Consider the following 15,924-nt stretch of genomic DNA (forward strand, 5'->3'; position numbering starts at 1 on the left):
GGACTTCAGTCCTTTTCATGCTCAGAGACAAGATTTCGTCTGTCAAGATTGAAAACGAACATTGGCCACTCAGAGACATAAGCCTCCGAGAATTATTAAAAAATCTATACCCCACTCTCACACAGGACTTCACTCTGTGAGGGATGGAACCGGCTGCCCCTCCTCAGAGACAATCTATCAGGATTAGACCGGGCCGTCTTCTGTACAGACACAGACTGCAGTCTGTCTGTGTCAGGCTTATAAGATGGGCTCCTGTACATTAACAGACTACTCCATCTGTGACAGAGATGTGGGGTCTCTAGTAAAGTTCCATTACAATTGAACATCTAGTCAATCATGACTTCTATACAATGCAGCGAGGAGACTTGCATCCTGTTCTCAACATGCGCCTGTACAGATGAGACACCGCATTTTGTTGTCTAATTTTTATAGTGCTTTGTACCCCTAGGAGGTCCTTGGAGTGCTCTGGGTTGCATTGTACTCTCTTATATTGTGCCTGCATGAAAAGGTGCCAGGGTGGGTGAATGTGGTCCTGTAACAGTGTTTGTTCTCAGCCTCACTGTATGTTTCAGTACTTAATGGCTTGTGTGAAGAAAGAGGCTGAATTTCAATCTTTGATACAGACTCTTCGAGGGTTTGCAAAGATGCAGCTTATCTCCTTGTAAATGTGTCCCCCACAGCTCCATCTCCTACACGATTGGCTTGTACTCAGCGCCAACAGTATTATCTTAAGACTTTTTCGGGCACAAGGCATAATTTTACAGCCCATTTCCTGGTAATTGAAGCATGCAGGATGCTAAACAAACTTTCAGAAATGGGATTCACACAAAAAAAATCATAATATTACTAGGGACCAAAAAAATCCTTAGGATGTCACTGGGGAAAGCGTGAGAGCTCCAGACGTAGAGATAGGTAGAGAGACGGAGGCTGAGATATGAAAATACAAAAAGAAGAATTGATGGACAGAATGTTGAACAATGTCCGACATTCACCCCAGTAGAGAGTTCTGGAGCTAAACTCATCATTTTTTTTGCTCACCACAGCATTTCAGTTAAAACTTAGCCATTTGTAAATCAGTCTTGACCCTGCTCCTTATGACAACAGTCCAGCCGTACTGCCAGGCCAGGTCTTCCCTGGATCGGAAACAATCATCCTGGGACCGGGTAAGGGTTTCACCCCTCATCAGCCAGGCTAGCTTGACATCAGTGGGGGCTAGTTTGGGGACCCCATGGGGCCGCTTTTGTTACAGGGCCGTTTTTGTAGCATAGCTGCAATACCGCCCCCTGTAACAAAATTGGCTGAAACCAGCCCTGGGAAACAGTTAGGCTGCACCCCCAACCCCCCGGGGGCCGGCTGAGCACTTTGCCAGGGTCGGTTTTGGTTCCCAGTCCAGGCCTGGTGGGGTGGCATGGTGAGCAACAGAACAATGGATTTAATCTGGATCTCTTGACTGGGGGTGAATGTTTGATATGCTCTGCATTCCGTCCATAATCCGTGTGTCTTTTGCTTTCTCACCCTAAGTGCACCGGGTATGCCGATAAATGGGTCCCGGGCTCACTGTGCCACTGCATTCAAACTAGCCTGACTAGCCGGGCTGATGAGGAGTGATGCCCCGAAACTGGTTCCAGGATGATTGTTTCCGGCCCATTGAGGACCTGGCTCGGCAGTTCGGGTTGGACTGTTTCCACGAGGCACAGGGTCAAGACTGATTTGCATATGGCTGGGTCTAAACTGTGGTGGCACGGTGAGCAAAAGAACAATGGATTTAACCCAGATCTCTTGACTGGGGGTGAATGTTTGATTTGCTCTGCATTCCGTCCATCATCTGTGTGTCTTTTGTTTTCCAGTCACACAGCTATCTCACCTCAGAGTCACCCAAGTCATGGCAGCTCAGGTCAAGCTCTGTGAGAGATGTGTCTGTTCTGAGAACAGAGGAAAGATCTGCACAACATGAACCAATGAGAGAGCAATGACTCGCCTTTAGCCGCTGTGCTTGAATCCTTCACATGCTCTCTCGCCTCAGAGTCACGCAGAACATGGCAGCTCAGGTCAAGCTCTGTGAGAGATGTGGCTGTTGTGAAAACAGAGGAAAGATCTGCACAGCATGAACCAATGAGAGAGCAATGACTCGCCTTTAGCCGCTGTGCTTTAATCCTTCACACGGCTCTCTCGCTCCTGTCACCCAGGTCATGCCAGCTCAGGTCAAGTTCTGTGAGAGATGTGTCTGTTCTGAGAACCGAGGAGAGAGCTGCACAGTGTGCACCAGTGAGACAGCCGTCCTCCATCCTCTGACTGGAACACTTCACAAGGTTGGGTCAACGCTCTCAGATCTTTGGGTTGTACATTAATGTTGTACAAGTCAATAACTTAAACTCCAGGAGAATTCTATAAACAGAAAGCAGTTCTCCCAACTCCCTGGCATGCTTTCCTCTCAGCCGTGGTCCTCCAATAGCCAAATGTCTGTCTGATGCTACTGGCACTTTTCACAAACTCAACATTTTGATCCTGGTACAAGCAGTGGCACTCATCCATTGAATTATTTGGGATATGACCATCACCTCTCAGAATGCACTTCTCTACAGCACGTTTTACGCCTGATAACACTTTCCATCGATAGCTGTCTGCATCTATCCAGCAGCCGCTGTTTGAGAACCTCAAAGAGCGAAGGAACAGTCGCCAAAACCAACATGTCACCGCTTCCAATAATCTTCAAATTCATGGATACTATCTGGCGAGGACTCCCTGCGTCTTCAGCGCTTGGTTAATTTTCGCAGAGTACATAAAATAAGACAGCAAAAAACTCTTGAAAACCTAAGTGGGTGAAGAGCAAGGGTGGGTGGTTAAAACTTCGCACTCACAGCGGAGCAGAGTTAACCGATGCCGAGGAGGACAGGAGTATGGGACTTATCTACTCCTGCTGCTGGCTGCACTCGGCTTCCGCTGCTCCTGCTGGCTCGAAGAACTGCAGTGCGCATGCGTGAAGGCATGCCTGACCCTATCATGGGATTGTATCCGGTCAGACATACCTTCATACATGTGCACTGCAGTGCTTCCTGTTAATTGAATTCTACGAGGTAGCCAGAGCAGTGGAAGCAGAGTGCGGCCAGCAGCAGGAGAAGGAAGAAACCAGGAAGGAAGCCGGCACCGCCGCCATACCCACCCACCAAGGACAGGATGCCCAGGACAGGTAAAGCCAGGCTTTACTATGCGGGGAAATGGTGCGAAGGCCAGAGAGCTCTGCGGAATTTCACAGAGTTTTCCACTAACTCTGTACAACTCTACCATCTCCGCCCAGGGTTAGTGAAGGGGTATATGTTTTTATTAAGGGTGGGTGATAAATTCTGCCGTGCCGGCAAAGTTCACAGAATTTTGCCCACTCCGCATTACGCTTGTAATGCAGAGTTCCAGCAAAAAATAATTTTTCTCGTGCACGACTCACCCACGTTAAGTTGGCGAGTGAGAATTTACAACACCCAGCATGATTTTTGGGCGCTAGAAAGTTACCTGATGAGATTTTCTCAACATGGGCAATTGCGGGCGGTTATGACCATTTGCGGTGAGAAAGCTGCGGCTCAAGTGGAAAATCTACTCAATCAGCGGCAAAGAAGCAGAGCCCTCCGGCATGCCACAAACAAAATCAGCAAGAGCAGCGCGATTTACCGATTTCCACCCGCTCGCGGAACTTCGCGAAATCTCACAGAGTTTTTATACATCTCCATGAAATTCCACAGAGTGAAACTCTGCTAGTCCTGCCCACCCCTAGTTTTGATTCCCTTTCTGAAAAAATATTGCTTTTTAGAAAATGGGACTCATGCAGCGGAAGCTTTGGGGGATTTTTATCATCTCACTTATCCACACCAACCACTAAAAAATTACAGGAAACGTACTCTAGTGACGGGCCCATAAGTCATTACCACACAGTTAGCAATATCAAAGGTCCTCCGATAGATCTTTGGTAGAGCCAAAAGGGACCAAATAACGAAAGACGGCTGCTATTCCTCCACGAGGACCTACAATGAAGACAAACGCTAAACATTAGTCATTATAAACATGTTCAAACTAACTCGAAACTCCGGAATGAAGACAAACACTATTCTTTCTATTTATGGTTTTCTTTGTTATTTCATAATATGAATGGTCAGATGTGAGTACAAATAAGAATGTCTTATCTTAGTTCTGAACGTTACAGGTTAGATTCACAATTCACATCTACAGTTTATCATCACAAAATCATCAGAACATCAAGTATAGAGAAGTGAGAGAGAGAGAGAGAGAGAGAGAGAGAGAGAGAGGAAAACATCAGCGTAACACAAATCACTGACGTAATGAAAATATTAATGCACAGCGTGCAATTAGTCTGAAAAGCTAACCCCACGGCCGTTAGGGATTAGCAAGGGCAGCATCACCAGCCGATGATGCGCAAATTCTCTAGTAAAGTTTCTCAGGAATAGCAGGTATCACCAGCCAGAGAATCGGGAATCAGCACGGCATTCAGCGTACCACGAACGCAAGAACAGGCCACCAATCTTGTGAACAAGCCGAAGAGCATTTTCCCACAAGAACTCTTGTACACCGCGACTTCCTTTCTTCGGTTAATATGGTGCACTCTCTCCTCTCTAGATAACTTCTCTTTGGTTGAACATGATGGTGTGGTTGTCTACTAACAATGACCTAACTGATATTTCTAAACCTTCTTTGCCTAAACATTATACAACTTCCTTAGGAGGAAGAGAAAATAACCTAGTTACTAATGGGTTTTAGTTTCTGTTACAGTTCCATTCATGTGTTCTGCAACCCTCGCCTAGACAGGAAAGAAATCTAAAGTTTTATTCAGAAATAGGCTAAATATCTGCACTCTAAGGAAGCATTTGAAACTTTCAAAGGACAGAAGCTCTAAGGAAATCATTTGCTACATTGAGGGAGAGGAGCACGTGAGCACATCACCTAACATTTATAACGCCTACAATTATTTTAGTAAAAGAGAGAATTATTTCTGAAAGCCTACACTATACTTTCGCGAAGAATAATGCTTTTGCCATGGCGTTTATTTTCTGCAGTGATGTTAATCTCTGTAATGGCTTGGCGATTGGTGAAAAGTTCATAATCCACTGCCTGCAATATCCAGCCATACCCAAAAACATTCAAACTTCTTTCTGTGTTTTTGGTGGATTCGTTTGAATTATAGCATTGATCCGATCTTGAGAGCCTTTCCGATTTCCTTTTTCAATGATATGGCCTAGATAAAGATCATCTTTCTTACAGAATTGTAGTTTCGACAATGACACTTTATGCTCACCTTCTGCCAAATGGTTCAGTAGAGCAGTCGTATATATGTCACACAATCCTCTCTTCTTTTTGATGTGACCAAAAGGTCATCAATATATTTGACCAGGACTGAGTCTTTAGGCATTACTAATGACTCCAGACATTTTTTCAATATCTGATTGAATATTGAGGGGCTCTCTGTGTACCCTTGAGGAACTCGGCACCATGCCAAATAAATATTGGCTATCCGGATGAAAAGGTATGAAGAAAAATGCTTGGCACAGATTAATTACTGAAAACCACTCTGCATCAAATGGGATCTGATATAGGATCAAAGCTGGATTCGGTACAATTGGACAACAAGGTGTAACAATATGGTTCACCTTTCTCAGGTCCAGTACATTCCTATATTTCCCATTCCTGTTTGCGAATTCCCATTATAGGTGAATTGCATGGGGTTCCAAGGATTTCTTTCAGTATTCCTTGTACAATCAACATATCAATCACAGGTGTCACTCCTGCAATTGTTTCAGGACTCATTCTGTACTGTGGTATCCTTGGAAATTCTGCATTGGACTTTACTGTGATTTGAATTAGTGCAACTCCATTCATTAATCCAATGTCTTTCCCTGTAAAATCCCACATCAGACAACACCACATCTATTAACTCAACAGGCAAATCGATTGCTGTAAACAATGGATACAGTTCATTTACTTGTGTTCCCTGTCTCAACATTTTAAATATCAGATCCTCATCCTTCCTCTGAAATGCTTCTCCGTCTGGGGAACAATAGATGGAACAATTCATTTTACACAGTAAGTCCCTTCCTAACATATTATCTGGACTACTGTCATACACAACAAATTTGCGTTGTTCCTGAAAATTTCCAATCTGAACTTTCATTGGCCTTATCCCTGGTGTTTTAATCAGTTTGTTTGAGACTCCTACAACTTGGATACTTTCTCCCGAGAGGGGTAGGTTTGGGATTTCCACAGTTCTTACAGTGGAATGGGTAGTACCAGTATCTACAAGAAATGTAATGGCTTTGCCTTCTACCTCGCCGTCCACATAGGGACCTGACTGATCTACCTTTAGAGACATGCCAAGAACGCACTCTTCCTCACCCCTCAGGCACCGTCATTGTGATGCATCTGAATCATTCTCCTCTGTTTGCATCAAATATTGTCAATCCACCTGCACATTTGAATGTATTCGACCATTTGCATGAACGCTAGCATTCGTATTGCATCTTTGCATCTGACCATTCACATTCTGATTCGCATAGGAGCTTGTGGTATCTGCAAACCCTGACCTCTATTATTCGATACATGTATTTGGGGATTTTGCTTTTGCATCTGATTCACCTGCACTTGGCTCATCTGTGCCTGATAGCCCTGATTCTGCATTTGCATGTGCTCATAATTTCCTACCTGTCCAGTATTATTTAATAGACTCTTACACTTGCTATGCCAGTTTCCAAATTCAGTGAAAACACGACAAGGATATTTCTTTTTCAATTCCTCTTTATCTTTAAAATTACCTCTACCTCTTCCCTGACCCATCGGGATCATGGTGTTGCCGTTTGAAACTACACCTTTTGTTCCTGTAGTAATCGGATCATTGCTCTGATAATCATCCAATGAATCATTACTCAAATAACCCCCTTTCTTTTCTGCTTTCATCTGAGCCAACAGTAATTTCTCTTTCTGTGTCTCATTTCTATGTCATCTCCACAGTACTTTGCAATGAAGTATTTCATCAATCGAATTGCTTTGCCAGCAAATCAAATGCTGCTGAATCAAATCACTTATTCCAGGTCTCAATCCATACACAAACCTATACACCAAATGTCCCATATCCTTTTATGTGATATTTTCTAAACCACTATACTGTTTAAATAGTTGAAGGAGCCTTTCATAATATGTATGTACCGATTCTTTCAATTCTTGAATAGTCCTGTCAATTCGTACCCAATCTGTTTCTTTCGGAGAAATCTTCCCTTTCAAATTTGTAATGACCTGATTATATTTTTTCATAACTTTTTCTGAAGGTGCTCCTGTTTATGGATCGCTTGGATATTCTTTTTTTTGGCCAATCTACAGCAATTTTACACTCAACCCATAAATCTGCTGGGTCTACAATGTCAAAAAGACCCTCCAAATCAACCCACAAAACCTTTGAGACCTTCGCAAGTCTTTCTAGTTGTCCGTACTATTCAACAGGCTTCTCTCTCAACCTAGGGAAATCATTTGTAAATGACAATATATCCTGTCTTGACCATTGAACTTGCACAAAACCCCCTCCTGGCACCTCTCTCATTGGGTATACTGTGACTGCATCATCTGGTGCTGACTCTTTTTCTGCTTCTCTTACAGTATACAATGAAAAAGCAGCATTCGCTGCCGTACTCTCTTCATCCCTCATTTTAGCCCATCTTCCTTTCCATCTGTCCAACTCTCCCCAGCGTCTCAATGTGGAAATCGATTCTTTAATCTGCAACTGTCTCCCTGATACATTCAGATTCTCCAAATCTTTGTCAGTGAAATCCAACCTCTATGTTTTTAATAAAGCTTTAGACTTTTCAATATCAACTCCTCATCTGCCTGATATTTATTCAGTCTCTCTGAACTAATTGTACCTGCAATCATCTCTTCCAAATACCCTTTTTTATTTGTTTAGATCGATGTATGCATCTTTATTTTGACTTCTACAACCAGGAGCAATCTCCCTAATCCAATCATCTAATTCTTCTGGAAATAGACCTAATGATCTCTGTATAATTTCATTTGCTTCACTGCTTGATCTATTAGGTGTCTGTATATTCATTCTCCTCTCAACTTGCGGCAGTCTCATTTGCCTTTTCCGAAATATCAATCAGTTGCTCTACTTCTTTCGTATCGATGTTCCACTTGTGCCACTATTTTCATTTGTTCTTATTATCTCTCTACAGTCTTTATGATGATATTAATTATTCCTCCTTAGGACAGTTAAGGCATGTACTCGAGTCAGTCCTTGCCCATCATTATACACTGGAACTATTGGACCAATTGTCACTGGAACTGATAAAACATCTGGGTTCATCATCGGTTTCATTCTCACTACTTCTTCTCTATTTACATTTTGAATCTGACTTGCATCTTCAGGTGATCTCTTTATTGGCCCTTCCATCTGAATTAAAGGCGCATTTGCTGTAACAGTTGAAACATTTGTGTCTGTATTTGTATTAGTCTGTTCTTCTTCTATTCATCAGTAATTCATTCAGGAAATCTTCATCAAACTCATCTATACTATTATTTATATCAGTATTCTTCTCTTGTGGTTCAGTATTTTTCTTTTTCTCTTTATTTTTTCCTCCTTCAGTCATTTAAGCTTCTCTAACTGAAAACATCCTAGTTTCTGCAACTGTATCTCTTCTCCATAATTATTTCTGAGCATCCCATTTTCCTTCACAATACCTACTCACTGTATTATTGTATCTATTCTGTTGTCTGTCTCTATCTCTTTTATATGCTTCATAATCCCACTCTTGAAGAGCTTCGTACTGCATAGGTCTCGGCTTTGGACTCAAATTATTCATTCGCCTCCTCAAATTTTCTAAACTTTTAGTATTAAAAGTACAATTTTCTGGAAATAGCAAATTACAATTATCTGTGCATTTCATCCAATTTTCTAAACAGGTACAAGTATGGTATCCCCTTTCTATCGCCATAAATGATGAAGGCGTCCCTTCAAGGAGCCATAAAAACTCCTTCTCTAATCACTAGTGACTCATCTTAGCTAAACAATGTTTTTAACAATTTAATTATTTTCATGTTTTCTCATTAAATCTGTAAAGTGCGTATTAGTAAATTAATCTACACACTATCCTCTATGTTCTGTTTTTTCTGCTTCGAATCATTGTTATTCTACAATGTCCAATCTCAGCGCGACTCACACAAACTAACCAATAGCAGCGCGGCACTTTTAATGATGTATACTCACCACTGACCAATACCAGTGCTGCTTTTTGTTACGTCAGTATTATTCCTTCTACTGCCCTCCCTTTACAAAATCAGTGTCAGCGTCTTTATAAAGCTTTTGACAAACAATAAAAAATAACATAAACAAAGCTTGTCTGCTCCACTAAAAGAAATACAAAGTATTTTCAGATAGTCCAAGAAATTCTACACTCCAGCAAATCCTCGACCAGCACGATTTTGTCCTCTTTCAAGTGAAAATTCTCAGGACTTCGCCAGCTGCGGCTCTGAAGAGACCCAAATAAATCTCCACTGCCTCATTCAACAAAGTTCCCTGCGTAATAACTTTCAGTTCGACGACCGCCTAGTACCGCATCAACATCAGATATCGCACATAAAGCTTTGTGTATGCCACACTGAGCCAACCCTTAGGCTTATTCTGGGGTCTCAGGCCTGCGATCAGGGGCGTAGCTGGGGGGGGACGGTGGGAGCGGGCCACCCCAGGCGGCCCTATTTTTGGGGCGGCAGACGCGCGGCACTGGTGGCCCGTTGCGGCAGCCTTTATAATTTATTTGGGGACACTGACACTACTGTGACAGTAGTGTCAGTGTCCCCAAATAAATTATAAAGGCCGCCGCAACGGGCCACCAGTGCCGCGCGCGCAGCCCTGTTTAAAGTGCAAGCCCACTGCCACCTGCTGCTTGCAACTGCTGACTGCAGCGTGCAGCGCACGCACGCCACCTCCTCATAGGCCCATGACGCTCCTATAGTTAGGCTCCTTGCGCTCGAGCTGTTCATCAAATGAGGCACAGCAGACCCCCTGCCTAACTGTTTATGCCACCACTGACGTGGAATTTGGCCCCTGGCAGCCCACGGACACGGAGAGCGTGCTGAGCTGAGACTGAGACATTAGAATGGATCTGGCCTCGCTTGACGATCTTATCCCATTGGCATTAGGTAATTTGGACCACCTTTATGTGTAATTGATGTCCCTGCTTTTTCACTCAAAATGCTTAACTGCGTTTCTTTAACTAACGTATGCGTTGTTTCTTTAACTAATTCTATATGCTAGCTCAGGTATTTACTTTACTGAGACACACACTCAGTACTGCACGCACTAGGCCTTATAAATGTCTCACATTTCTCCACATGTTAACTGTCACGTTGGGCATGGTCCGTTAAGTCTTTCTTCCTTGACGCCTAATGAAGAACTGCTGGTTGGCACATATATAAATTTTTTCCGGCTCCCGGCAGCTTACTTAAGCGGCGTTGTCCATTACTCTTTTGTACGGAGACGCGCTACAGAGCAGTGGTAAGCCTTTGTCAGTTTAGTTAGATTAGCTTGCCCGGACGGGCCTTCACGCATTCTATTGATTTTATTGTTATGTAGATTTGTCTCGAACATCAGATTGGTTATGGGTATTCATTAGAGAACTAGTACATTAGCGTGCACGACTCTATGTAAGACGCGCGTCTTTCTGGGCAAACGATCGCCCCTCCTTTGGTTTCTAGGCGAGTCGGGATGGTTACTCATTAGACTGGTAGCACACTAGCGCGCACGCTTGCTTTTGTTGAAAAGGATACTCGCTTTTTGGTGTAAACCGAGTGCTCCCTCTTTGATATCTGGTCTCTGAGCAGGTGTATTCTACATCTAACCCTTGATAATCTCCACGCATGAGAGCGCATCTTTCTGTGCATTCGCAACGTAGTCCAGCACTCTGTGCATGCTATGCCGCGAACTGGGAATAGGCATCTATTGTTTATGTGTAATCTGTTTACCCGGATCACCACTATTATTCTAGCCTTGCTAGCAATACAGCATATTCTCTGCACACGCAATGGTTCCGTGCGTAGGTTTAGACGCTGATGCATTTTTACTGTTTGGGATGATGTTTTTAAATCCAGTTTGTTGTCATACTTTATTCCCAAGCCCCTGCCTTTTAGCCCTAGGGTAAGTAGCTGTTCAATTTCCTGTTAGTATGTAGCTCCGCCTCTACACCCTGGGCGCGCCCATAAATGCTGCGTTCTAATATGCCATGTTATCTCTTCATAAGGACTATGACAGACGCCAGGACCCTAGACTATCTGCTTTTGCTCCGATTTTTGTTTTTTGTTTTCCCAAATGCCCCTGTGGCACTCAGTAGAACTGTTATTCATTACCCCTTCTTTCCCTCCCCTTTTTTGGTTTAGAGATTCCTAATTAAGGAGCTTCATTGCCCACTATGATGTAACCAAGGAACTTTCGTGATTTCAAGGCCACTGTTGAGTTGTACGCCCGGCCTTTGCACTGACTTTCAGGGATTAAGACCAGTTGTGTTAGTAGTGTTTCTTGGTCCAATTAATTGATGTTGTTGGATCCTAAATTCCTTACTGAACCTGCTAATTTTTTCTGCAGGCTGTTTTGATTCTCGCTCGCCTTACTGGAGCCTACACGCCCATCCTTCTTACGTCCAGGCCCACGAGGGCCTCTTCCAGGTTAAAGTAGCGGACTCATTGCCGTGACCCTTAATATATTCCCCTTTCTGGGAACACATTTCTGAATGTTCTCTCATCTTTCTCCCAGGTTCCAACCCTTCCCCGCTTTCACCACCACTGTCCTGAGGAAGACCCTGTCGTGAGGGACTCATTTGCCTACAATCCTATAGGGGTCGAAACGTCGAAACTTGATACAATAGCCAGTTTTAACAACAGCGATGGATGACTGTGTTTTTGATATTTGAACATGGCTTTTACGGAATTAGGACACTGTTTGAATAATTTGGCTGATTTATAAGCCGCCTTGTTGTATAATTAATATACTGTATTAATCACACATTTGTGTATTCACTCCCTCATCCTCACCCTAATCACAACACGCCCACCCTCCCCCTCCCCTCCCGGGGCACTGTTTTTAACACTATGTTAACAAATGTATAAATGATTAGGAGCCCAGTGTGATTAAATAACACTGTGCACTAAGTACAATACGTCTTTTTGCATTTTTCCTTGGTAAATATTGTTTATTTCCTATGTGCATGAAACTATCCACTGGGACCACTGTTCATATGTATCGCTGCTCAATATAGCAGCTCCCGCTGCATGACACTGATCGCGCCATCGCGGATTGTAGCCTGTCAGCCTTCCCTTCAGAACCTCGACGGCTCTTTTGATCCGAGCCGGCCCATGTACCTGAGCGACTCCTGATAAACAGGCATCAACAGAGGAGAGACCGTGAGTGCGCTAGCCCCGACCAGCGGTCATGGAGTGAGCAGGCCTGTCTATCTTCGAGGCTGCCAGGTGGGTGACTGCGCTGATCTCGCGGGCCTGCTCATGCCTCCGGAGCCGGGCGGGGTCCCCCCCTCTCCAATTGGGCATGGTCCCATCCGCTCCACTTCATCGCTTGTGCTGCCCGGTGTCAGAGAGGGAACTCCCAACACATAACCATCAGGATACAGCCCCGAGGCTCCTGAACATGACAGGGCCCTATTGAGGTAGCGCCTGTAGGGATAGCTGGCCCGCACAGACACCTTATGGGACAGCAAACGCCCATGAGACATTCATCGTTGTGACATCCTCTGGCTTTTCCTGCTGCGCCTACATGAGGCGGAGACTTTCCAGGAGGTACAGCAAGCGCGGCTTACCGTGTAACATCCAGGCTTTGCCAGGCAGATGACGGTGTTAAATCAGAATGCACTTCACAACGAGTCATGCTTTCACTCACAATTACAACCAACGGGGCGCTTAACTGTGGAACTCAACCCCCTGAATCTGCGTCCAGCCACCCAGCATGCCGCCTAACATCCTGTGGACTGGTTGGGGGCTACCCCCTCTCCTCCCTCCTATATGTGCGATCTGCGCTCGTGATCCATTCAGTCAACACAGCCAGACATGAAGGCCTCGGCTGGGGACACCACGGTCACGCCGCCACATAGGCATTGGCGTCTACAATGGGGAAGTCAGATGCCCCACCAGCCAAACTTCACTGTCTGCGGAGAAGAGCAAGGTATTGATCAGGTGAATGGTACTAATCAGCTGCCTTTGACATGTGATGATAGCTGTGGTCAATGTGGCACGTAAGTAGTACTTTTACTATCTGTGACACATGAGTGTCACAGATAGTAAAAGCGCTTATAGTACATTTGTACTATAAGCGCTGAGTGTGGAATAAGTCTTCATCTGAGCAAGTGGGGGCTGTGCTGTTAGCGCCAGTTAGACATGTGGGCTGTTGCACCTGTCTCTGGGTAAATGCCAGTCTGTCCCCTGCCCTTATGTTGATGTGTTCTTGAAATTCTGCTCAGGAAACAGCCGGGGATGAACTGACCTCTCTGCTTCCATTCACTCATTGATACATTTACCTGCAAGCAAAGGCAAGCCTTTCTACTCTCTCTTCCTAAATAATGCATTCATCTGTAGAGCCTAGAGTTCTAGAGAGAGCTGAATGTCGTGTGAGCTATTTATCTTAAGAGTTTTGGCTTGTGAGAGGAAAGGAACACAAAAGATTGAGATACAAGATACAAGAGAAGAACCTGGTATTCTCTGATCGCAGGGCACCAGGGCCTAGGCTGTGAGAGCTCCAGTTGTGATGACAGGTTGCCAGTGTGATTGCTCCAGTCAGTCAGCAGTTGTCTAGGCGCATCCAGGTCTGTGTACCACTAAGGTTATGAACCTTTTAAAATGCGTAAAGGATCTGATGAAGCGCTTTATTCCCGAATGTCTGTGAGTAGATCGATACCAGTAGTAGCTAGCTACTACTCTCCACTGATTGAGCCGTGGACATACTGAAACACACATGCGTATATGCACACATAACTTACTTTGTATCCGGACTTCTTTTAAGTGGCTATTTTTCTCCAGACCTTGGTTCTGGCATGCCTACATTCGGGTCTGGGAGGCAGCTGAAGACGTGTGTTACAGTGACATGTGTTACAGAGCCTTGCTGTTCCATACTAGACACATTATTATGATTTCACAGTTTTTGCGGACTTTTAACATTGTTGGTTACCATGAAAGTAATGTGAAAACAAAAGCGCAGAAAAATGTAATGTTTCTTGTTTCTTCTGATTATTCACAGAGTGTCGCAGTGCCGGATCAGTTTGTCCCGGGCCTTGGATAGGGTTGAACATGTTCCCATGGCCCCTACAGCTGTGTTTAAGGAATGTGATGATAATCACAAGCACCGAGACCGCCCTCATCGCCGCCACCGACGACATCAGGATACTGCTGGACAACGGTAAGACCGCAGCCCTCATCCTCCTGCACCTCTCCGACACCTTCGACACCGTCTGCCACTGCACACTACGCGCACGCCTTCACACCGTAGGGATCCGAGACAAAGCCCTGCAAAGGACCACCTCCTTCCTCTCCGACAGAACTCAGAGCGTCCGCCTCCCCCCATTCCGCTCCGAAGCCTCTGAGATCATCTGCGGCGTACCTCAGAGTTTCTCCCTCAGCCCGACACTGTTCACCATTTACATGGCCCCGCTCGCACTGGTTGCCCAACAGCATGACCTCAACATAATCTTCTACGCCGATGACACTCAAATGATCTTCTCCCTCACCAAGGACCCCATCACCGCCAAAGCCAACCTCCACGAAGAAATGAAGCCCGTTGCCGACTGGATGAAGACCAACCGACTGAAGATGAACACGGACAAAACGAAGGTCCTCATCCTCGGCTCCAACCCTTCAGCCTGGGATGACTTCTGGTGGCCGACGGCACTGGGGACAGCCCCGACACCCACCGACCGCGCACGCAGCCTGGGAATCATCCTCGACTCAGGGCTCTCCATGACTAAGCAAGTCAACGCCATCTCCTCCTCCTGCTTCAACACCCTCTGCATGCTCTGCAAGATCTACAGGTGGATCCCGACAGATACAAGAAGAACAGTCACCCAGGCTCTCGTCAGCAGCAGACTCGACTACGGAGACACCCTCTACGCGGGAGCCCCGACCAAGGTCATCAAACGACTGCAACGCAACGACTGATCCTCGACGTACCACGCCACGGCCACATCACCCCCCACCTGAGAGACCTGCACTGGCTGCCCGTCAACAAGAGGATCACCTTCAAGCTCCTCACCCACGCACACAAGGCATGGCCCAGCCTACCTAAACAAACAACTTTCCTTCTACACCCCCAACCGCCAGCTCCGCTCCGCCTACTTCGCACTCACCACCGTCCCGCGCATCTGAAGAACAACCACCGGTGAGAGGTCCTTCTCCCACCTCGCCGCCAAGACCTGGAACACCTTCCCACTGAACCTACGACAGACCCAAGACCTGCTGACCTTCAGGAGACTACTCAAGACGTGGCTGTTCGATCAGTAGCGGCTCCCTCCCACCCCCCCCAGCACCTTGAGACCCTCACGGGTATGTAGTGTGCTCTACAAATATTTTTTGATTGATCGATTGATTGAATGTGTCGCCCCTTCCTGTATTTTAGCTTTGGGCCCCCTGGGCAGGCTGTGCACCATGTGTGTGCTGAGGCTGCTCTGAAGGAGAGATGCACTATTACAAGCTGGCTTAGGGTCCCAAGAGCACACGTCTTTTCCAATCAATCAAAGTAATCTTTATTTTGGTCGTAGACCATAAAAGATAATCATTCCTAAGGACATACATTGTTAAAAAATTGATATTATAATTAATAAAAAATATGTTACAATAAAGATTACATTAGTTCATAGACAATTCATTAAAACAATAAAAGAATAATAAGTTAAAATA

The sequence above is a fragment of the Triturus cristatus genome, chromosome 3_1, assembly GCF_964204655.1.
Source record: "Triturus cristatus chromosome 3_1, aTriCri1.1, whole genome shotgun sequence".
NCBI lineage: Eukaryota > Metazoa > Chordata > Amphibia > Caudata > Salamandridae > Triturus > Triturus cristatus.